Below are 25,110 nucleotides of genomic sequence, written 5' to 3'. Positions count from 1 at the left end.
TCGATATCACTTACCATCAGGGAAATGCAAACCAAAACTACAATGAGACGTCACCTCATACCTGTCAGAATGGCTAAAATCAATAACACAAGAACTAACAGGTGTTGGTAAGGATGTGGAGAAAGGTGAAACCCCTTGCACTGTAGGTGGGAATATAAATCGATGCAACCAATGTGGAAGACAGTATGGAATTCCTCAAAAAGTTAAAAATAGAACTACTGATGACCCAGCAATTGTACTACCAGGTATTTACCCAAAGAATACAAAAATACTACTTCAAAGGGATACATTACATTAGGTATTAGGGATACCTAATGTTTATAGTAGCATTATCTACAATAGCCAAACTATGGAAAGAGCTCACGTGTCCAACAATGATGAATGGATAATGAAGATGCGGTACATAAATAAAATGGAATATTAGTCATAAAAATGAATGAAATCTTGCCATTTGCAATGACATGGAAGGAGCCAGAGAGGAGTAATCTAAGCAAAAAAAAAGGCAGTCAGATAAAGACAAAAATACCATATAGTCTCACTCATATGTGGAATTTAAGAAATAAAACAAATGAGCAAAGGGGAAAAAGAGAGAGAGAGAAGCAAAACAAGAAACAGACTCTTAGGGGCGCCTGGGTGGCTCAGTGGGTTAAAGCCTCTGCCTTTGGCTCAGGTCATGATCTCAGGGTCCTGGGATCAAGCCCCATATGGGGCTCTCTGCTCAGCGGGGAGCCTGCTTCCCTTCCTCTCTCTCTGCCTACTTGTGATCTTTCTCTGTCAAATAAATAAACAAAATTAAAAAGAAAAAAAAAAGAAACAGACTCTTAACTACAGAGAATAAACTGATGGTTACTGGAAGGGCAAGGGGTAGGGGTTGTGTGAAAGAATTGATGGAGATTAAGGAGGGCATGTGTGATGAGTGCCACATGCTGTATGAAGGGTTTAATCACTATATTGTACACCTGAAACTAATGTTACACTGTATGTTAACTACCTGGAATTTAAACAAAAAACTTTTTAGAAAGACAAAATAAATTGTTACTATAAAATACACATGTCTTCCTACTCATATCTTCAATATAGACATTTTGTCTACTTCAATTTTATTTTTTTTAAAGATTTTATTTATTTATTTGACAGAGAGAGAGCATGCACAAGCAGGGGGAACAGGAGAGGGAGAAGCAGGCTCACCACTGAGCAGGGAGCACAATGTGGGGCTCAGTCCCATGACGCTGGGATCATGACCTGAGCTAAAGCCAGACATTTAACCCACTGAGCTACTGAGTCAATTTTAACTAAGCAACCAATTTATATTTATTCCTAAGTCAACTAGGTATCATTTAGATTTATTTTTAAATTTGCCTGAATTAAAGTGACTATAAAGAAAGCATAATAGTACAACCAGGGAAAAAAGTGTTAGGAATTAGAAGACGCCAGGTTCTCTTCTTAGTAGAATCTATGTTCTAATTTTTTCCTTAAAAAGTCAATCTATTTTGTTTAGATCAGTATACTCTTCTAGGTATATTTGTTTTTGTATCAATTCTCCGTTTTTTTCCTTTTTTTAAAAAAAAGACATACTTCCCACTGTATATTCATGTCTAATTATAAAGTGTTTAAATTATTATTTTTTAAAATCTAAGCTTTGGAGAACTTTCTTCTACAACTAAAAAAAACCAATGCTATTCCTGGTTTTAAACATCCTTTTAAAAAATTATGACTCCACTAATGTAAAGTGAAATAAAGTTATTTATTTATTTAATTTTGTCAAACACAGATAACAGAAAACCATATAAAACAAACATACAGCTTAATGAGATACTATGAGGCAGATGCACTTGTAACCACAACCCAGGTTAAGATATACAACTCGAACAGTAACTCGAAGAACACTTCCATGTGCCTTGCTTCTATCTCAAATCCTTACATCCCCATAAAGCAAATATTACTCTGATTTTACAGGAATCACTTCTTAGTGTTTATTTTGTTTTAGGATATACATGTACACCCCCAGACATTGTAATTTGGCCTTGCCCATAAAAAATACATATACGTATGTCTTTTGTCCATAAAAGATACATATATATGTATAACTTGTCCATAAAGATATTTACACATATGCAATATACATATATCTTTAAAGTCACTTTAAATTATAAATTTCTTCTCTATCCTTTCTCTTTCTTACAATTTTATTTTTGAAGAATCTGTAGATTCAAAACATTGCAAGTTTTGTTGATTTCATAGTCATGATACATTCAACATGTTTCACTGTCTTTTGCATTTTTAAAATTAGCAACTAAATTCAGAGTTTTGTTAAGATTCACATTCAATCCATTAGTTAAAGCTATAGGTGATGGTATGTATTTTTTTATTGGTTTGTTTTTTTGAGTTTTGTTTTCTAGGAAGCCCAAAATGTCTGGTTATCTTTTTGTATATGTGATATTAATAGCTGTTGGTGGTAAGGTCTAAGTTCATTAATTAATCACATGTTGATAATTCCAATTCTATGCTGAATATTGCATATACAATCTTTGTATACTGATACTCCCATATTTCCAATAAAATCCAATATTACAAAATTTTTTATACTCCCATATTTCAAAAAAATCCAGTACTACAAAATTTTTAATGTTTCTTAGTGTTATATCTCTATTCCCTTTATTCCACATCAAGAATCCTGGTTATTATAGTTATTATAGGAATGATAAAATCAGAATTTCTCATAATTAATCATTTTCTTTATCTCATATTACACACAGAATAACAGAAACACTACTACTACCACCACCAAAATATTTACCAAGAACAGTTTTTGTTTTTGTTTTTGTTTTTGCTTATGATGTTTCCAAACTCTTTTATACTCATACTTTGTCTACATTGTTTGAATATATAGCAGTTGCATACTACATATTTTATTCTGTCCCCTTTAAGCGTCTTCTAACCTTAGTTGTGCAAGTAACAATATGCTTATGCTCACACAAGCCCTTGTTGTTTCTGGTTATTTTGGCTGTCTGAAAGTCAGTCTGTAATAGACTCAGTAAGAACTCATTGTAACAGTATTTCCTGAGTTAAAAGAAGAGTTTGTGAACTTTGTACTTCAAAACAATTTCTAGAAGATATTAACTCCTTGGTGAACATATTTTTTCATTGGCTATCTTAAACATAACACTCTATTTTGGTCTGTAATGAAGAAGTGCTGTCAAAGAACCTAATGATAACCCGATTTTCTTTTATTTATAATTCACTTGCTGTTCCTGCCTCTCAATACCCGCCTCTGCAATTCACGTGTGTGTGTTCTGTGAAGTCCAGTGATTTTGTCAAATAGGCTTTTCCAGGTCAGTATTCTCTTATGAAGCATATGGTATGCTCTTTTATTATGTAGTTTCATTTGTTTTTTAATTTTTATTTTAGGAAAGCTTCTTCCAATTATAGTTTTAGTATTTGTTACATTTCTTTACTCTGGTTTTCTTCTTCAAGGAATTTTTTGATCCGCAAACTGGATCTTCTTTATTTATCTTGAAACTTGTCATTTTGTTTCTTGTTTTTAAGATTTTCTTCTTTTTGCAACATTTCTTTTAAAACAATATCTCTTAATTTACTGTTGTATTTCTTCCAGTTTATTTCTAAATGCTGAAAATGACTTTTTATGTTATTTTTTACTAAATTCTATCACATTGATTTGGAGGTTTTCTAATTCTGATGTGTATTGTTCTTTCCTATCTTGTATTGCTTTCTTAATATCTTTAAGTTCATTTTAGAATAGAAGTTCTGATCTATGAGTTTCTTACTCTAAGGTGACTTCATTTCCATAGGGAACTTAGTCTACTCATTCTTCTTTTACTTATAATAACTTCAAGTAGGCTTTAAACATAATAATTTTTTGGTGCTAATATGTAATATAAATTAATTTCCTGAACTTTTAGAAGAAGGAAAGAGTCAGTGTACTTTTCCTAATTTCACAAACTCCCTCTTTCAATGTCTTTGTACAGGATGTATAAAAAAAGCAAATAATTCTTTGATTTTTTTTTTTCTTTTTTTCTGCTCAGAATCCCTCCCCTACTTCTAGGTGAATTATCTCTTTTCTTTCCTCGGTTACCCCAATATTGTTCAATTTATAATCCATTCAAGCTATAAGACCTTGTTAAAAGAAATTAAGCATCTAAATAATTGGAGAAACATCCAATATTCAAAGATCGTAAGACTTAACATTGTTAAGATGGCATAACCCCTCAAACTGTTCTATAGATTCAGTGCAATCTCTGTCAGAAAACCAGCTTATTTCATCATAAAAATTGATAAGCTGATTCTAAAATTCATATGGAATTACCAAGGACCCAAAAGCTAAAATGAAACCACAAGAATTAAGACAATGTGGTACTGGAACAAGGACAGATATATAGATCAGTGGAACAGAACTGATAGTCAAGAAATGAACCATTCATCTATGGTCAACTGATTTTGGTAAGGGTAACAAACACTGAGACAACTAACTATACAGTCACATGCAACAGAATGAAGCTGGATCCTCAACTTACATCATAAACAAAATTAACTCAAAATGGCCAAAGACTTAGTAAATACAAGAACTAAAACTATATAACTCTTAGAAGAAAACATAGAGGTAAACCATCATGACATGAGATTTGGCAAAGGATTCTTACATATGACACCAAAGGCAGGAGCAACAAAAGAGAAAACAGAAACAGGACTTCACCAAAGTAAAAAAACCTTTTTGCTTCAAAGAACACCATTAAGAAAGTGAAAATATAATCCATACAATTAGAGAAAGTATTTGCAATTCATATAATTGATAAGGGACTTGCATCTACAATATAAAAAGGACTCCTATAACTCAATTTAAAAAAAGCAATCTAAAAAAAAAAGCAAACTAATTAAAAATAGGCAAAAGATTCAAGCAGACATTTCTTCAAATAGGATATACAAATAAACAATAAGCACATGAAAAGATGCTCAGTGTCACTAATCATCAAGGAAATGCCAATCAAAACCACAATGAGATACCACTTCATACCCATTAGAATGACTAACATCAAAAAGTCAGATAATAAAAAGCAATGGCTAGTGAAATTGTAAGAGTACAGCTATCTTGGAAAATAGCCTGGCATTTCTTACATGATTAACATAGAGTTACTATATAATCCAGCCATTCCATTCCTTAAGTATATACCCAAAATAAATGAAAATATATGTCCACATAAAAACATGTATACAAAAATATATAGCAGTATTACTGATAACAGTCAAAAGTGGAAATAACTCAAAAGTTCATCTACTGATGGATGGACAAACAAAATGTGGTATATCCATATAGTGGACTATAATTTGGGCATAAAAAAAGGACTAAAGTGAGGTACCTCGGTGGCTCAGTGGGTTAAGCCTCTGCCTTCACCTCAGGTCATGATCTCAGGGTCCTGGGATGGAGCCCCGCATCGGGCTCTCTGCTGAGCAGGAAGCCTTCACCCTCTCTCTCTGCCTGCCTCTCTGCCTACTTGTGATCCCTCTCTCTCTCTGTTAAATAAATAAAATCTTTAAAAAAACAAGACTAAAGTACTGATATAGGCTACAATATGAATGACCTTTGAAAACATTATGTTAAGTAAAAAAATGCCAGTTACAAAACATAGTATATAATATGATTCCATTCACATTAAATGTCCAGAATAGGGAAATCTATAGAGACAGAAATCAGGTTAGCTTTTTCCTAGGGCTGGGTAGACATTAATAGCTAAAAGGTATGGGTATTATTTTTAAGACAGTAAAAATGTTCTAAAACTGCCTGTAGTGATGGTTGCACATATCTGTGAATATACTAAAATCCATTTTTAAAAATTTTATTCATTTATTTGAGAGCATGAGAGAGAGGGCATGAGTAGGGGGAGAGTCAGAGAGAGAAGCATACTCCCACTGAGCAGGGAGCCTGACATGAGGCTCAGTCCTGGGACTTAATCCTGGGACTCTGGGATCATGACCTGAGCTGAAGGTAGCTGTTTAACCGACTGAGGTTAAGGAACCCCCACTAAAATCCATTTAATTGTATTCTTTAAATGGTTGAGTAGTATAGTATGTGGACCATATTTCAATAAAACTGCTGAAAAATAAGTGTTAAGTTCTTTTGTTTCATTTTATCTTTCAACATATACTGCTAAGAGCAGTGCTTGAGAGTTTCAGTTGATTCCACTTTATTTTTTTTTCTTCTTTTTCGATATGCCTGGTGACTATGCAGTAGTAACTATGAAAATATTCTATGTTTTCTAATTGAAATATTAGTTATTTTGTTTTTTATATTTACATGTAAGTATGTATGTAAGTAATCATCAAGTGTTTTGTTTTGTTTTTTTCTTTTTCCGTATAGCTATCCAATGAATCCAGCACTATTTGTGGGGAAAAAAATCCATCTTTTTTTCATTACATTGCTATGTCACCTGTATCACAAATCATAAAGTGATATACATACAAATCTATTTTCTGGCTTATCTAGTTTTGAATTGAAAGAAATATGTATTTTGCAATTGTAGGGTGAAATAGTGTTCTAATATTAATTAGAACAAGGTTGATAGTGTTCTGCTTATCTTGCTTTATAGATTTTTAAAAACTGCATGTTGATTGTTGACAAAACAATGTCAAAATCTTCATCTGTAAAGATCAGAATTTTCTGTTTTTCCTTTTATTTTTGGTATATTATGCTTTATATATTTTGATGCCATTCATTTCTCAAATGCGCAAAATAATTAATGAGTGAATCATCTGTGACTACAGTTTTCTTCATAGCAAGGTACTTAATTTCTGATTTAACTGCTAAAATAACTGCAAAATTATTTGTTTTCTATTTTTGTTTCTATTTCTTCTTGTGTCATTTTCTATAAGTTGTATATTTAAAGATGACTGTCCATTTTACCTAAATTGTCAAATTAATTGGCAGGAATTATTTGTAGTTATCTTTATTATTATCTTTAAGATACATAGTGATACCCCCTTTTCTCTCAGGAAAGAAAGCCGAAAATAGGATCACTGTATGAAACCAGGAACTGATTTAGGATTCTGCCATTTTGGAAGGTGTCTTGAGACTATGCCCTATAGAAAATTATGAACTTGATGAAGTAAGAAGTCACAGATATAAACTCAGGACCAAAATATAGGCCAAACCATCTTATTCCATTCTGACTTATTTTCCTAAAATATGTGACTATAGAACTGATGACTGCTATTATATCCTCGTTCTTGAGTGGGGAAGGTTAGTCACAGGGGAGACAACTACTAAACTGTTTGATAGGAAAACTGCACAGAAGGAGAAAGAGAGAAGAGAGAGAGAAAAAGGAAGAGAGAATAAGAGAACAATCAAAAGGAAGTATGAAATATAAAATTTAATGACAACATGAAGAGAGAGAATTCCTCAAAAAATAGCTAAAAACAAAATCAGGAATAAATTCTTCTCCAGGTTCAGGTAATTTTATTAAGCAGTTAAACACTTGAAAATTGGTATGTTTTCCATGGTCAAAGATTTAAATAAAAATGTTACATTTGATTACAAATAAACTAATAAAATAAACTAAATAAAAAATAAGCTAATAAAATAAAAATGGGAAGCAAAAATTGACTATGATAAAGAAAAAATGTTAGAAATTATATAAACTCCAAATTTTTTTTAAAAATGCAATAAATGATAAACTTCCATAAGTAGATCGAGTCAGGAAGATAATTAATGAATTAGAAATTAATATTAAGATATCATGCAGTGAGCACATATTGCATGGAGCATAAATAATGAATTCTGGTACCCTGAAAAGAAATTTAAAAATTAAAAAAAATTAAAAAAAGATATCATGCAGTACTGCACAGAGTCACAAAAACTAAACATGAAAGACCAGGCAGGTAGAGCTCTGAAGATATTTTATGGAATAATTACTATTTATGTGTTTTTCTCATATCTGTATTTATTGTGTAATTCTTGTCACTCATAGATTTACTAGCTACCTTCACTAAGGCATCCATCCCATGGGTAAAAAGGTATCTTTCTGTGTTTCTCTAAGAGCCATATATCACTTAAATTATTGTTTTTGTGCTACACAAACATTTCTGAAATAACTACAAATGTAACCAAAATTGTTAAAAAAAATAAGAAAAGCCTACTTTCGTGCCTTTGATCTCACCACTTCAGACACTGTTTTCTCTCCTACACTCTCTCACTGTCACGGGTTACACCAATGTTGAACCACAACAAAACCTCCATTTTCTTGAAAAAAACCTGGACTTTTCCAAGCATATTGCTGCCCCTTTTAAAATCTATTCCATAACCTCAGTGGTCTGTTTTGTTTTGATCATGATCAGTCTGACAACCTAACTATTTTAAAGAGTTAGTGAAAAATAATTGAGGTTTTACTTTTCCCTGTAGTTACTAAGTATCACCTATTTTGATTGGCTCCTAAGTGGCTGCATTTTGCCTGTCTGTATGTCATACAAGTAAGTCTTTTGAAAGTATGTTTTCTTCTTTACCTACCATACTGCTTTTTTTTTTTCTTTTAGCCCTCACCCCTTCCAAACACATACACAAATAAAAACAAGTATTTACCTTGCTCTGTTTCTTTCAAGGTTTTTACAAGAAAGAATCTTGTTATATAGTTCAAAACTTAGTTCTTTAATCATTTAGTAGCATTAGGGTCTCAGCTTAAGGCAATATCCCTGAGATAAGGAACTTAGCAAAATATTACTACTTATTTAGAGAATAGAGGAGGCAATTTCAGGCGATGCCAAATATCCTATACTAAATCTCATTAGCTCCATATCAACTCTTCTCTGAAAACCCAAGTGCCATGCTGTTAGCAATAAACAGAGAGTCTAATGCTCTTCCAGAACTCCAAATTGCAATATGTAAATCTGAGTGTAAATAATTAAATGTACATATATTTAACCTGAATTACTCTGCAGACATGCTGTTCTCACCTCCTGCCTCCTACCAAACCTTGTCAGTTGTTGGTAAAATACTAACATGGCACTAGAGAAGAAGGAGAAACAAAGGTAGTTAGAACATTATAGCCCCTGCAGTGCTTAATCCATAAAGCAGAAAACACAAATTGGTGAATTGGAGCAATGACATGGTTACATTGAACTACAGAAAAAGGGCCCTTAGGGGACTAGCAGGAAGTAAATTGGGTTCTATTTTTGAGATGATGGTTCATTTACATTGTTGTAATTATTTAAATAATTAATTTTGTAATGAAAGAAGCTTATAAAAGCCAAAACCCCACCGAGCTGCAAATCCAAAATTCCCTCATGCTAAATCAGAGCCGTTTATCCTCCACAGTGCATCAGTAAATCTATTTAAGAAAAAAAAAATTGTCTATCTAATCTATATCTATCTATCACCTGTCTATCTATCTACACACATACATACATGGCACAAGACTTAAATAGCACATGGCTTAGTTGGTACTTCATTATTAAAATGTTTTACTCTTACAGTATTGCAGGGGTTCCTTTGCAGAGTTTTCTTCTAACCCAGAGCAAGTATATGTCTTTCATCCAGAAAAACATGAAATGTTCATTCACATCCAGCTTAGGCAACAAAGAGCCCGATAGGGATGGTCAGGAAGATATGTGAGGTCAGAGCCAAGGAGACTAAGAGAGCAGAAAGCTGCCAGAATACAATGAACTGGGTCAGTTTAGGCAGCTGGAAGTCTATAATAAACAGGGTCAAGATTAAACTTGAATTAGAGCATATTAAATAAAGCCTGTGGGTTAAACACCCTAAGGTCAGGTCAGATAACTCTAGAGTCTCACACGGTGCTCCAAAAGCAGAAGGTCAGCAAAGGCTGAGAAAGTTGGAGAGGAAAACTATAGAATCAAACATACAGAAAGAAAATCAACTTGACTTTTTGAGCAGTTCTCCCTCTCTCTCTCTTTTTTCTTGCCCTGTCAGGGATAGAGAAAAAAAAAAAAAAAGAATAAACTGGGCTTGAGCACTTAACAGTTACAAGGGTAAACTTTGAAAATTCTACAGCATATAATTATTTTCCTTATCTCTTTTATAGCCTCATGTCCTAGATAAATTCTTCCCTCCAACTCTTCGAAAATGATATCTGATATCATCCTCTTTCTTAGAAACTCAGCGTCTGCCCTGCCCTTCATTCTATGCATGCAGCATTTTACAATGGAGACACTGTTCTTTTCTAGTCTATTGATCTTCACCTCTGCTGAACTTGAGCCCTCACTCCCAATAACCACATCCTCAATTTTCTCTTTTCTTTTATTGCTTCATCTCTTAAATTTTAACATATACTCTATTCTACTTTCAATGGCCTATTCTTCACCTAATCTCAAAACCCCAACACTATTCTTCAATGTGGTCAAGATTTACAAACAATTCATTTTTCTATCCTCTAAATCTTAGCAGTTGATCTTCCTCGGTCCCTTTTGTGGTTATTCTTAGAAGCAGGATAATTCATGGTTCACGCTTGAATTTGAATCCCAACTTCTTCCCTTTCTAGATATATGAATTTGGGAAATTTCTTAATATTATAAAAACTCAATTTCCTTTTTTTCTAAAAGATTTTATGTATTTATTTGAAAGCAAAAGAGACTGACATGGGGTGGAGGCAGTGCTGGAGGTAGAGGAAGAAGCAGACTTCCCAAGTGGGGCTCCATCCCAGGATCCCAGGATCATGACCTGAGCAGAAGGTAGATACTTAACCTGACTGAGCCACCCAGGCATCCCTCAATTTCCTTTCTAAAAAATGGTTATATTACTTACCTCATAAGGCTAAAATAAATATTAAAGAGGTATTTCATATAAAGGACTTACCATAGTGCCTGAAATGAAACACTGTAAACAGACATTATAATTTGACCTGATATTAGTCTCTACCTATATTTTATCCCCTCAACTGTTCTAATATACAACTTGGGTGTTCAGTATCCGTTATTAAAACTTTGTCTTTCCATCTCTACTCACTGTCCATGGATATACTCATCTAAATATAAAATCTCATCATCGAATGTTGATGACATACCTTTTATATTGAGTCCAAATTGTCCTCTTTTGGATCCAAAACATGTATAACACATTCTATTGGGCTGAGTTTGTATGACTGTTAGACCAAATCTCAGCCTCAATACATACAGGTGTGAATGCATCATTGTCTCCTCGTCCTAAGGTGCTCTCCAGTGGTTTCCACAACCATGGTGAATGTGAAACCCACACACCTAACCACCAAGAAGGAAATTGAGGAAGCAAATATGAATATCCATTCTTCCTAAATACTTACGTATAATGATTTATTTAGTTCTATAGGTCTATATTGTATATAACTTGAAAAATATGTCTTCTCTCAAACATCATTACCTTAGTGTCATTTCTTTTTTTCTGGTGTAAATTGCTGCAGTAGCCTTTAAACAGTTCTCCCTGAGTCCAGAATTTCTTCTCAGAACAAAACTAAATAAAAAGCCATCCTGACTTCTTTCAAAATGTTCTTTATGAAATTAAAATCTGATAACAGTATTCCTTAAAATCTTTCAGTGGTTCCGCATAGTCATCAAGAACAGGAAAAAAAAAAAATCCCCTAGCATCTAGATGCAGACTTTCTTTGCTGTTTTAGCATCCTGGTGTCTAACTGCCAGCACTCAATGCTGTGCTCTGATCCACTTAATACTGTGGCCTCAGACAAGTTACTTTATCTATATAATGTACAATAATCTAATAATGTAATGTACTATATTTATCTCTACTTGGGCTTGTAAATTCTGGAATTGTTGTCCTAATATATATTTTCATTTTTATTTAAAGCAATATCTAGTACTTTGGCAACACACAATAAATGCTGGATGGTGACTAATGTTGATGTGTCAATAGCATTACAGTTACAACTCATTAGATTCTCTCCACAAGTCTTTTTTGCAGGCACTTTAATCTCTTCATATACATGAGGGATACTGTGAGTTCGAGAGGTTAATACCTTTCTCATTGTCACAGGTCCAGTTGGTAGAATAACTGATTCAAATTCAGATACATTGTTTCCAAAATCTCTGTTCTTTCTACTTCTGTTTTGCTGTCTATTAGAAGAGTAGCTAATGCCATTATGGATGCCTCCATTCTTATTTTTAATTAAAACTGTCAACTGTCATGGGGGATTTTTTTTAAAAACCACAGTTGAATTTAATTTTCAAGTGGGTAAGTACAGTTCAGTGTTTCTCAACGTTATCACTTATGGACAATTTTCATTACACTCCCTAAAGCGATTTAAAATGTAACTCCCACCTATAACCTTGATCTCCACATTAAGAATAACTGGAAATATTTCCCAAGAGGATGCTAATGGATACAAAGAGAATCACCGACCAGAAGTGAGGAATAACTATGCAAGATGTAATCACTAATTTCCTGGTTGCTAAATGTAATGCTCCTAAGGGTAGAAAATATGCTCATTGCCAGATGCTTTTAGCAAGTTTATGACTAGGTAAGAGATCAAGAAAATGACTCCAATAGTCGTTCTGTGGAGTCCACCTGAACTGGGAAGGAGAAAGAAAAAGGAATTTGATCTTTCTTTCTTTCTTTTTTTCCTTCTCTCCCTCTTTCTTTCTCTCTCCTTCCTTCCCTCCTTCCTTCCAAGCTTAGGACTATGTGACATATTGCAAAAATTTACTGGTATCCTATTTCTCTCTATTTCCAGGCAAGTAAGAGACTTGAAGTCTTCCCATCTGTGAAGACATGGTCCCATGAATTACTCAGAGCAATGACTGGAATTTATGTTTGATAATTCTGTGTGGAATGATTTAATTGTTTTCATTTAACTTTCCAGGTACCTCTTCCCTGATTCCATGTGTAGATACTGACATACACAAAGGGCCATCACATGGATAACCACTCCAGAGAAATGCCACAGATCACACTGACATCAAAGAGGAACTAAACCTCTGAGACTTCTTTTATATTTTTATTTTATATGTTGTTACCATAACATAAACTGTATCTGTATTGTAGCTGATCTGAGATGTTTATATTATGTTTACTAAGTGAATTTCTTTTTAAATATTTTATTTATTTGACAAGACAGAGATCACAAGTAGGCAGAAAGGCAGGCAGAGAGAGAGGAGGAAGCAGGCTCCCTGCTGAGCAGAGCCCAATGTGGGGGCTCTATCCCAGGACCCTGGGATCATGACCTGAGCTGAAGGCAGAGGCTTTAACCCACTGAACCACCCAGGTGCCCCTATTAAGTGAATTTTTAAAAATGAAACCACAATTAACTTATTGAAAATATTCAAATTAATTATAACCAAAGGAAACAGTTGGCCAGCTGATTCACTTCAAAAAGTCAGTCTATTTGTCTTTAGGAAAAAAAAAAAAAAAAAGATATTCTTAACTTTGTTTCAAATAGTAGAGTCCCCAAAGAGGCAAAATGAAAACAATTAAGTGAAATAATCTTCAATACTGGAATTGTCATCAAATAATTAGATTAGCTTTAGGATGCATGTCACCATACAAGTTGGCATGGGATTTTCAAGACTTAAAATTAATCTCTTTTGAACTGCATTTGACTCAGAACAACCTTAATTACAATAACATTTCCCAAGACTAAGCCTCCTAATGCTATTCCAAACAGAGCTGGTTATTAAAAGATTTCAAAGATGTTTATTGATATGTATATGGTATGATTTTTTTATAAAAACTATTATATTAAAGAGAAAATGAAAACAAAAAAGTAATATTATGCAAATTGTTTTATGTTTGGAATATCTTTCATATGCAGTGCAGTGCATGAGGAATGAGTTGAAATGGATTCCATTAAAAACCTGAAGTACCCAGAGATACACAGCAAAGCAGCTGCCTTGTAATCAATTCTTGTATCAATTTTTGTATCATTCCATCGTTACAGAACATATGGATTAATCCACATGTTGATTGTAAAAGTCAATCTTCTAATACTTGTTGTAAAAATCAAAGACCTTAAGTCTGGATGGGGGAGGGGGAGTTGGTGTGAATTTTATTTTTCTTTCTCAAGAAGCAACTGATGTTACTCTGTTCTGGAAGAGTATGGACAAAAAAGTCTAAAGAAATATCCTTTTTTCCCCCTACCTGTTACATGGTTGTTTCAGTTTAATGAGGCAAGTTGTCTTTGCATTCATTCCACAATTACTTATCTTGAACTTATTATGTGCCAGACAGTGATGAGGCAGTCAAGGTATGTGATGCACAAAACAAGATGGAGTTCCTGCCTTGAAAATGTTTTTGTAGTAGTGCAGGAGACAGATACTTAATCAATCACACAAACCAACTAAAATCTGAAACTGTTAAGTGAGCCACAAAGGCAAGATATGGAGTATTATGAAAGCATATAATAGAAAATTGACTTAATCAGGGACATTGGAAAAATCATTTTTGAGGATATGACACACAAACTGATTAGGAGTTAATTAAGCAGAAGTGTGTGCATGTGCCCATGTGCAAGTGTGTGTTCACACACATATGTGTGTGCCCTCAACATTCCAACAAGAGGAGATAGTTGTGTTAAGGGGAAGTTCAGCAATAATGGGCTGCTGGTATGCAGCAGTACAGCTGGCTAGAGTGAAGGCATGTAGAGAAATCTGAGAACTAGAGGACTAGAAGGAGGAGTAGAGGCCAGACACCACAGGACCTATTAAGATATTAAGATATTTTGACACCTTCCTTCATTTTTCTAAATTAAAATTTCCATATTTATTCTCAATCACATCTATTCAACTTCTGAGAAAACAGAAACAAAACAAAACAATCAATCTCCCATTTAACACTATATGGCTCCAGTATTGTCCTAAACTTTGTGTTATACTTTATGTAGGCATAAATGATACAAGACACTTGGGGGAGGAGAGAAGGAAGGGAGGAAAAAAAGATTAATTAGCAGTTAAGAGAATAGCTCTAAATATATATGGTCATTAATTATTCACTAATAATGAATAATTAAAACACATTGAGCACTTACTTTATGACACAGCTTTATGTATCTTATTTCTAGCACACTCATCATCTGGCCTGTAGATAGCATTAATCCGTATCAATTTATCAATGTGCAAACTGAGGCACAGGGAGGCGTCTTGTTTACCTAAAGTCACAGAGTTATAATAAAAGAGCCAGGATTTTTTTTTTTTTAAGATTTTATTTATTTATTTGTCAGGGAGAGAGAGCACAGGAGCAGAGGGAGCAGCAGGCAGAGGGAGAAGCAGACTCCCTGCTGAGAAAGGAGCCGGATACTCAACCCCAGGACCCTGCAATCATGACCCAAGCCAAAGGCAGATGCTTAACCAACTTGATGAAGTCCTAGAACCTAGGTGAGGTTCGGTGGGCTGAGGTCCGGAGTCAATGACCAAGAAAGAATTCTTGAGACATCTTTGGTGCAAAATGGTGGTTTATTAAAGCACGGGGACAGGACCCCGGCAGAAAGAGCTGCTGCCCAGGGTTGTGAGGGATGGCAGGTTATGTACCCTGCTGCTGGGGGAAGGTGAGGTTTCAATGGAGCTTTCATGTGCTAAAGAGGGCCTACAAGGTGCAGGAAGTATCCCAGAGGTCTTCTGGCTTGATCAATGTTGTCTTTTGGCAAGCTATTAACATCAGGATAGTTGGGAGATTCCTGGTGGGATGTCACAATCCTGCTATCAAACATCTTTGTTAGTGAGATTTAGGTTGAGAAGAGATTTAACTATATTTACATTTCCTTCTACCTCAGCCTCCTTCAGTTTTGTGTATGGAGGGGAGGTCGACCTTAGGGCTTAAGGAACTGAGTTTGCCTCTGGAAATTATCAATAGCACAAGGTAACTTCTTTGTTTGCAGATCTGTAGGACATTTGTAAACCAAGGGGAACTATTTGTTTATGGCGGTCAGGGGTGCCTGAGGAATGCTACACACATTATGGAGGGGAGCGGATGGAGAGGGGGTCCAAGGTGCCAGCTTTTGCTTTGTCCTCACCCAGTCTCCTGCTCCCTCATCAAATTGAACCCCCCAGGCGTTTCTAAGAGCCAGTGTTTAAACTCTGCTCTCTTGGAGTTCAAGTTCCATGCAACCTTCCACTGTACATATTTAGCCCGTGTGTTGAGAATGTCATTAGTGTGGGACAGAGTAAGAGCAAGATGACTATGAAAGAAATACAAAATGTTTTCAATATTTAGTTTCAATCCCTAAAATCATACTCACATTTATATTAAGAGGCTTCAGGGCTAAATACATCCCAAATAAAGAACACTGTTCTACTTTGTTGTACTCTTCCAACTAAGGTCAAACCCCTCTCCAGTTCCCAGATGTGTTTATTCAACATCTTGATGAAGAAATACGCTAATAGTATGACATGGATACAATATAATTTCCCCTCATGTAGGCAATCTGATCCCACAAAAGTGTTTATAGTGGTAGTTAATTACTTTTGTATTATTTCATTTAGATATACTTACATTATTCCCAGCATTTGGAATGATATTAATAGTATTGGTGTGGCAAGCATACCATTCAATATAATTATAAAAGCATCACTGTGTATCACACACAATTCATATTCCAGATTAAAAAGGGTTTTCCATTATTACTACATATTTTTCTACACTAGTTCTTATTATGAAGTTATTATTTCAATAAAAGCTACATAGTGAAGAAGTCATGGAGATGAAAGCTACAGCATGGGGAATATTCTAGTCAGTGGAATTGTAATAGTGTTGTTTGATGACAGATGCTAGCTACATTTGTGGTGAGCATAGTGTAGCACATAGAGTTGTGAAATCCCTATGTTGTCTACCTGATACTAAGGTAACATTGTGTGTCAAATACACTTCAATAAAAAAAGTAAAAAAAATTCAGTAACAACTAAATTATTTGTCTTCCCATAATAATTTCCCATAACAAAGTTCCCAAATTTGTGGAACTGTAGCTTAAGTGTTAAACACAGTAATGTTGTTTATATCTTTTATAAATATGAAGCAAGATATTTTCCATCAACTTTCATAAACCTTAATTACTTGTATAAACTCAGCATAGTGAAACACAAATTAAAGTATTAAAGTGAAAATTCTTAAAACTATCCAACTTATTTTTATTAATAAATTTTATCTTCTAGAATTATAACAAAATTAAGCCCACAGTATAGAAAGTCTTCATATTACACCCATACTCACACACATTTTCTCCTATCATTAATATATTACATTAGTATATGTTTGTTATAATTAACTAATTGTGATAACATATTATTAACTAAAGTCTCTAGTTTATTCAGATTTCCTTATTTATTTATTTATTTTTACTTATCTTTTATTTATGTTCCAGGATACCATCTAAGTTACTGTGAGGCATTTAGTTATCATGTCTTCTAAGGGTCCAGTTGGCTATGACATTTTGTCAGACTTATTTTTGCTGACTTTGATGGTTTTGATGGATTTAAGGTGATACTGGTCAGGTTATATAAGACGCCTCTCTATTGGAATTTCTTTGATTTTTTTCATGACTAGACTTGAATTATAAGTTTTTGAGAGGAAGATCACAGTGATAAAATGTCATTTTAATTACATAATATCAAAGGTACACGCTATCAACATGATTTATGACTTTTGAAATTGACTTTGATCACCTGGCTAAAATGGAATTTGACAAATTTCTCCACTGTAAAGTACTTAATTCCCCTGTTTTTCACACTTTATTCTTTGGAAGAAAATCACTATACACAGCCCACACTTACACTCCCTCTTCTTTAGGTTCGGGTATCTACAAAATTTATTTAAAATTCATTTTTTTTAAGACTTTATTCATTTATTTGTCAGAGAGAGAGAGAGAGAGAGAGAGAGCCCAAGCAGGGGGAGCAGCAGGTAGAGGGAAAAGTTGGCTCCCATCTGAGTAAGCAGCCCAATGCAAGACTCAATCCCAGGAAACTGGGGTCATCACCTAAGCCGAAGACAGATGCTTAACTGACTGAGCCACCCAGGCTTCCCAAATTCTTCGTATTTTTCTCTTCTCTTACATGTTTGTATTTATTCAGTCATATATTTATATTACCAGGTCTCAAGGATATCTATTTTATATTTTACATTATAAAACAACACTATTTTTTGTTTTGTTTCTCAAATTATTTTATGGTTGGCCATTGGGAGCTCATTCAGTTGGCTCCAGTGCTCTTATTATTTTTCCTTCTTATTTATATTTTATTTTATTTTATTTATTTGACAGAGGGAGAAAGTGAGAGTCAGAGGGGGAGGGGTAGAAGGAGAGGGAGAGGCAGACCCCCTGCTGAGCAAGGAGCCTGTTATGGGGCTGGATCCCAGGTTCCTGGCATCATGACCTGAAATGAAGGCAGACACACTTAACTGACTGGACCACCCAGGTGCCCCATATACAGTTTATTTTGTCTCTAGTTATTTCCAGTTACTCAGATCAGCTCTTTTTCCCCTCCCCATTTAGGAGGTTTTTTCATATGTTATAATATAGTTAAATTATCTTATCACAGTCTATAATCTTTCCTGGGATCCTCCAACTTCCCAAAGATTTTTTTTTTTAATTTATACACATTAAAGTTCACTATTTGTGTTGTAAAATTCTATGGGTTTGAACAAAAGCTTATCATATAACCACCATTACAACATCTTATAGAACAGTTTCACCACAAAGTTATTTTTAATCATTTTAGGAAAAAAAAAATCTTTTCTAAATGATTATCAAGGCTCTTGAAAAGCTTCCTCATCACACTGAATTTTTATTCTTTGGTAGATGATGACTCAAAAATAAAACTACATTTATTATTATTGATGCTATAATTAAAATTACATTACCATTATTAAGGCAAATTCTATGTATGAACTAATTAATACATGAGCCCTTGAAGTAAACTTTTGAGGAATAATATCAAGAAACAGAACATTTTGAGTGTTCCAATAAACTGTTGTGTTTTAAAGCAAATTTATAACAACTCCAAGAACAGCTTGTATATATCTTACGTTCCCAAAAATAGTTCTCTCACATATTGTTTGAACTGGCTGTGTAATCAGTTTATAGCTTGGGGATATTTTGAATACAATTTTTGTCTGAACAATATTTTTATTACTTCTGAGTAAGTCTTTGTGCTGACCATGAGTTCATGAGATTTGTGAACAGCACTATGCTTTGCAAGCAACTAAAGAAGCAAAGAACACTTATTTTATTGAATCATATAGAAAGTAATGAAATAACTGATTTATGAAATAGTTTGGAGGAAAAACTATCAAAATGATATCTCTAAATTTTAACAGACTATGAAATCAGCACGATTAGTTCCATAACTCAAAATTTAGGGTCTCATAAGTTTGGGAATTTCAGTTTGAAAAAACAAACAAAAAAATCTATCTCTTTTTAAAAAAAAATTGTTGTCACTTATCGAAAGTATCTTCCACAATACCAAAATATTACTGCATAAGTCACAACGTCTGATTTCACTTCTTTGTACCCCAGATTTTTTTTTAAAGATTTTATTTATTTATTTGACACAGAGAGAGAGACCACAAGTAGACAGAGAGGCAGGCAGAGATAGAGGGGGAAGCAAGCTCCCTGCTTAGCAGAGAGCCCCATGCGGGGCTCAATCCCAGGACCCTGAGATCATAACCTCAGCCGAAGGCAGAGGCTTTAACCCACCGAGTCACCCAGGCGACCCTGTACCCCAGATTTTTACCCTTAAACAGTCGCCCTAGGTCTTATGTCTCAAAGAAATAACATGATAATAATACAGATTCAACAAGACTACACAGTGATACGGAATAAAACTGGATCCCATTGTAGGAATAGGTCAAATTCAAATATTAGTTTTTAATCCATTTCTTCCCTCTTTCTTTTTACTTTTTTCTTCCTTCAGAACAGAGGTAAGGAAAAAAAAAATTGGGTGCACATGAATAAACACTTTGAAATGAACTCTGTGTGAATGTTTTAAATTTTCGCTGTAAAATATGTAGACTATATATATACTATGGAAAGGCATATCAAAAAAAAAAAAAAAAAAAAAAGGCATATCAGTGTTGGAAAGATAAGCACATTAGTTTTAGAAATTTCTAAACATTTAGTTTAGAAATCATGTTAGACGTTCGATACTCTTAAAATCAATGATTATTATTAAAGTAAAGTTACATTACCTATGCAATGAAAAATCCAATGAAAAATCAAAGATAAACCAAAATTAGGAAAAAATAATTATATATATGATCACAGTTTGTATATGGTAGAGAAAAAACACATAACATCAAAAACATGTGATGTCTCTGAATCCATTTCCTCCATTTTCTCTTTGCTTACTCTGCTCTGATCACATCAACCCCCTTACACATCTTCATAAAAGGTAAATGTTGGGTCCCCAATGTTGGGTCCCCCAATAATGGGTCCATGGTCAAAGGAGTGAGACTGATACAAAGCGAAGGTCAAGCAAAGCTTTATTTTGCGCCAAGCATCAAGAATCAAACTGAACGTTTGGTGCCACGCCTCTTACAGAGAGGGCGAACCCACTCTGCCTCACAGACTAACTTTTATAGAGCAAAGACCATGTGGTTGAGCCTGGTCACACACAGGTGACCAATGAGATTGCAACACACAGAGAAAGCTGCACAGTCATGCTAGGTCACACACGGGTGGCCAACTGAACTACAATTTACCCTATAGTAGACATTTGAACTAGCCTATCACCTTGGTCAGAATTGGCACCCAAAAGGAGGGGCCCACACTCCTTGGTAGCTAGGAAGACAGTATGCACACTTTACTGATTGGGTGTCTCCATCTGACCCAACTCATCCCTGCATTTGGGCATTATCTCCACCTGACCTAACCCACTCTTGTATTTGGGCTTTTTTACCTGGGAATGGTTTCCCGGACTTGCTTTTAAGTTAAGTTCCCCTGGGGGGGGGGTCAATTTAAGTTTTACTGGGGCCTTTGTATTTGCTGTTCTTGTGTCTAGAAAAGTAGTCCCTCAGATATCTGCATAGCTCACTCCTCAATAGTCTTCCATTTTCCGCCTAAATGTCCATTTATCAGGAAGCCTTTACTGGGTCACCATCTATTTTTTTTAATATAGGTACATCTTCTATCACCTTGAATCTCTCTGTTCTCCTCTGCAGCATGCTATACCACTATATATATATATATATAAACAAATAACGACTAGCCTCCTACAGCTTGTTTTCCTATTATTTATCTTCCTTGACTAGAATGAAAGCTATAGGAGGGTAGTCGTTATTTGTTTCCTTGCTATATTACTGTATCTAGAATAGTGCCTGAGAAAAGAGTGAGTATTCATTACATGTCTGTTGAATGAATGGACACAGTCCCTCCAACACTGAAAGTAAAACAAAGGTGAAAAAATCTTCAGAACACATCTTTTATGTAACTGATCATCTTGTCTAGAGTTGGTGAGGAAATGGGTAAAATATGTGGATTGGGAGATTAGAAGTGAATTGACAAGCCATATGTCACAAAAATAGATGAAGAATTAAAAAAATACTAGATATAAGAATAGAAGACCAGTTGAGGAAGAAATATTCAGAACTCTGATTCAGCTCTCGGAACCAGATAGGATTTTTGTAATGGAATGTTACAAAAAACATTTATAGGTATGTAAAATACAGTGGGGAGAAAAAGGCAATTCAAGCATATGGAGTAAAGGAACTAAGAAATCTAAATGTCATCATTATGGAGGTAGTTGGTGAGAAACTGGAAAGCAGTTATTCACTTCACTGAAGCTTAGATAAAGGTCTCTACATCTTCACAAATAATAGTATTGATGATGGATAGAAAAACTGATTGGCACTTTGATTGAATTTTTAAAAGGTAAGGTTTGTGAATTATGGTGGTAGAACCCTGACAGACAAATGGCAGTAAGAAATAAGATATGTCTAATCCTCTTCTGAAATGAAAAATGGAATGCTTTCTCTTGCTGATTTCATGAGAACTTGTATTTTTACAGCAAAGTAAAATATCGGTAGCAATACAAGGAAATAAGAATGATTTTAAAACAAAAAATGGAGGATTTTTAAAAGCATTTATTCATGAAGGAAAGAAGACTAGAAACAATGTGCTTATGAATGGGACTGAGCGCGGATTTGGGAAGATTTCAAGTACAGGGGAAGAAAAAAATATATAGGAAATGATCCTAGAATGGTAATTAGTAGCAAATGGAAATACTGGCTATGAAAACTCACTTTGTACTCTAAAATACCTTATATAAATTCAAGAGGATAAATTATACACAAAAGTTTTTTTTTTAAGCTTTTATTTATCCATTTGACAAGAGATCACAAGTAGGCAGAGAGAGAGGGGGAAGCAGGGTCCCCTCTGAGCAGAGAGCCTGAAATGGGGCTTGATCCCAGGACCCTGGGATCATGACCTGAGATGAAGGCAGAGGCTTTAACCCACTGACCCACCCAGGCACCCGTACACAAAGTTTTTTTTTAAGAAAATATTTAAAAACTATATTTTGTTAGTCAGTATGCACATCATTTCCCATTCCTCTCCCCAGCCTCACTACATTTTAACACTGATTTATTGTTGCTCCGGAAACACACCAAACTCTCACTGACCTTCAAATCTCTGCAATTGCTATCTCTCCATCTGTTTCTTTGACTTCCTGATTTATCTACCTGAATGGCTCCTTCTAATCTTATTTAAATGTCATCTACTCACTGTGATAAGGTACAGGAGATACCACAACAAATAAGAGCCTTCATCTCTAGTGCAAAGTAAATAGGCAAGGAGACAATACAATAAGGACAGGAATTGAAAGCATGCAGAAATTGCAAATTTCCCAAGCTTTGGGGTGAGAAAGGAATGATTTGGGCTGTATCCTAGTGGATAGGTTGATATTAGAGACAAGTGATGAAGGGACAGATGACAGGATATAAGATAATTCAATAGTGAGAGAATATGGCCCATTCAAAGAAATACACAATGGCTGGAGAATAATAAGTATGTGTGTTTGTGGGCAGTGAACCCTCTGAAACTATTCCAGGCAAACTCTAAAATAATTTCTGGTAAAAACTAGGCAATAAAAAAAGACATCAAATTTCATTCGCTGCTAAATCGCAACTGAGCTCTCTATCTCCACTCTTGCTCCCCTAGTATCTCTCTTCCACTTGGCAGCCAAAGCAGTATTTTTTAAAACATAGGTCATATCTCAAGCATTCTTTACTACAGAAGCTTTGCACTGGTTATTTTCTTTGTCTGGAAGTCTCTTCCCTGAAAATTTCCATGGGCTACTACTTCACTCCATTCTCTGTCCATGCTAACTCCCCAGTTAAAGCTAAACAGATCAGCCTCTGTAAAATAACCCCTCCACTCCAATAAAGACGACTTGATCACCTCTCCTGCTTCTGTGTTCCATCCTCAATATGAACATCAAAAGAGTAGAATATGTGTCCTTTTTTTCAGTGTTATATCCTTGGTATATATAACAATGCCTGACACAAAATAGATGCGAAATCCATCTGTATGAATGCATGAATGCAAAATCATGCATCTATCACTGAATGAACAAATAAAACTACTACACATTTGTTGAAGTGACTAAGTAATGAACTCATTTATGGGAAAAAGAAACAAAGAAAAAGAAAGGGAAAAAAAAACTTCACTAAAGAAATCAGAATAATTTCACAGCAGAAACTTGCAAACCAGTTGAGGGTAGAGACAATCTGCGGGATACGGGAATGTCTTGAATACAACACTTAAATGTGGGAGCGAAGAATGGGTATTTGTTGTAGTTAAGCATTTTCGCCACAAGTAGGAAATAAAGGCAAAGACAGGGAGGCAAGAAAATGTAAGATATTATCAAAAATATAGCTGAGGGGCGCCTGGGTGGCTCAGTGGGTTCAAAGTCTCTGCCTTCGGCTAGATCATGATCTCAGGGTCCTGGGATCGAGCCCTGCATGGGGCTCTCTGCTCAGCAGGGAGCCTGCTTCTCCCCCTCTCTGCCAGCCTCTCTGCCTACTTGTGATCTCTGTCAAATTAAAAAAAAAAAAAAAGTATAGTGAAGACATGCCTGGGTGGCACAGTCATTAAGCGTCTGCCTTCGTCTCAGGTCATGATCTCAGGGTCCTGGGATAGAGACTCACATCTGGCTCCATGCTCAGCGGGAAGCCTGCTTTTCCCTCTCCCACACCCCTAGCTTGTGTTCCCTCTCTCCCTGTGTCTCTGCCAAATAAATAAATAAAATCTTTTTAAAAAGGTGTAGCTGAAGTAGTAAACACTGGGACCTTAGCTGCATGGCAAAGGACTGAAGTACAAGAGGGTGGTGAAGAATGAGACATCAAAGGAGGGAAAGTTTAATCAAGTTGATTGAACAGAACCTGAGAAATGATATGCTATGATAGCAATTTTTTTTTGCAACCCCTAAAATTTAATCAGCAATCTGGAATAAGGTATAGCAATTAGAGCGGGAGATAGGGGTAATCATTTGAGTGGGTACTTGTCCCAGCTTCATAAGCTTGACCCCTGCAGCTGGTGGGACTTCTCTTCATATCTATTTGATTTGAGAAGCACTGGTTTTAATGCAAACTATTATGATATACCTGAGACTGAAAGGTACCTGAAAATTACTGTAATTCTACTTAGCATTATATAGACCCTCCTTATCATAAGCTGCTCCCTGAGATCCAAAGTGCTGATGACAGCTCAAAATTCTTTAGGCACTGTCAAACTCATAGGAAAATATTTTATATTCGTACTGGTATTTCTACTTTGGCAGAGTTCCCAATTCCTACATCTGCTTTTATTCTAGCAAAGTCTATTTCCAACTGGGAGTCTCGGAGTTCTGACACACGATGCTCTTGCTATGTCAGGGAAAATAGAAAGGAGTCGTCTTATTTAAAAACGAAAAAAATCTTATCTTGGTTATACACATAAGAAAAGCACATTTCACTTAAATTGTAAATCACAGATTTGATTTAGTTGTTGTTCCTTAGTCCCCATACTGCCCCCAGTCTAAAGGAAACTTGGAAATAAATGGGAAAAGAAGATAATTTAGTATAGGAATGAAATACTTTTTCTTTAAAAAAGTAAAAAGCAAACAGAAACTCATTTTTTTTACAAGCTCCCCCCAAAATACAATGCATTACAAGACATACTGGGTACTGAGTAGCTCACAGAATATCAAGAA

The sequence above is a fragment of the Meles meles genome, chromosome 7 (assembly GCF_922984935.1).
Source record: "Meles meles chromosome 7, mMelMel3.1 paternal haplotype, whole genome shotgun sequence".
Classification (NCBI taxonomy): domain Eukaryota; kingdom Metazoa; phylum Chordata; class Mammalia; order Carnivora; family Mustelidae; genus Meles; species Meles meles.
The sequence above is the reverse complement of the archived record's forward strand: the minus strand, read 5'-3'. Positions refer to the sequence as shown.